Source organism: Mandrillus leucophaeus, unplaced genomic scaffold, assembly GCF_000951045.1.
Source record: "Mandrillus leucophaeus isolate KB7577 unplaced genomic scaffold, Mleu.le_1.0 Scaffold273, whole genome shotgun sequence".
In the NCBI taxonomy this organism is placed as follows: domain Eukaryota; kingdom Metazoa; phylum Chordata; class Mammalia; order Primates; family Cercopithecidae; genus Mandrillus; species Mandrillus leucophaeus.
In genome coordinates this window covers 1,328,004-1,328,970 of record NW_012102843.1, presented here as the reverse complement: position 1 = coordinate 1,328,970, position 967 = coordinate 1,328,004, and positions in this window count along the sequence as shown.

Genomic DNA, 967 nt, shown 5'->3' with positions numbered 1-967 from the left:
AAACTTCAGAGGGCCAAGGGGGATCTTCAAGGTTACAGTGAAATTATCTTGCCACTGTACTCCAGCCTGGGGAACAGAGGGAGACCTTGTCTCTTAAACAAAGAAAAGAAAAGAAATACCATTTACTTTCTGGTTCTCTATGTTTTCTCTCTTCCTTTCCATTTTTTCCCCAGAATTGTCAAGAGCACTTTTCAAATGTTTTCCAGATCACTGACCTTTGGAGGCACTGCTTACCTTCAGTGAAGTATTCTAAAACGTGTTAAGTTTCCTTTTTTCCTTGTATTTTCCTTTTTTTCTCGTATTTTACCTAGCTCCTGGTTCCCCTTGGTTCACATGGTGAAATATCGGTAACATGTATCTTTATCTGCTAAATAAAGGTAAACGCCAGTAGGACAAGTTCTGAGACTGCCCTCACAGGACTTATAAGAATTGCATGCTGTGTCCTAGACAGAAATATAGTTATAACTAGGCAATAAACAGGCTGTACCTTGGCCCACTTCCTAAAGCCTCAGGGAGACAGATCTGAAGTTTCCTCTAGTCTCCTCATTCAGTGGCCCTGCAATTAAACATCTTTCTTTGCTGCAGCCCAGGGTCTTGCACACTGACTTGTCACGCACAATGGGCAATGGACTGTTACTGTTACAGTTCCACATCTTAAGTTACTGTAAGACAAAAGCTTAAAAATCCAATTATAAAGTAAAAAGAGGCTGGGTGTGGTGGCTCACGCCTGTAATCCCAGCACTTTGGGAGGTCGAGGTGGGTGGATCACCTGAGGTCAGGAGTTTGAAGACCAGCCTGGCAAACATGGAGAAACCCCATCTCTACTAAAAATACAAAATTAGCCAGGCGTTGTGGCACATACCTGTAATCCCAGCTACATGGGAGGCTGAGGCAGGAGAATCATTTGGGCCAGGGAAGTGGAGGTTGCAGTGAGCTGAGATCACGCCACTGCACTCCAGCCTGGGCA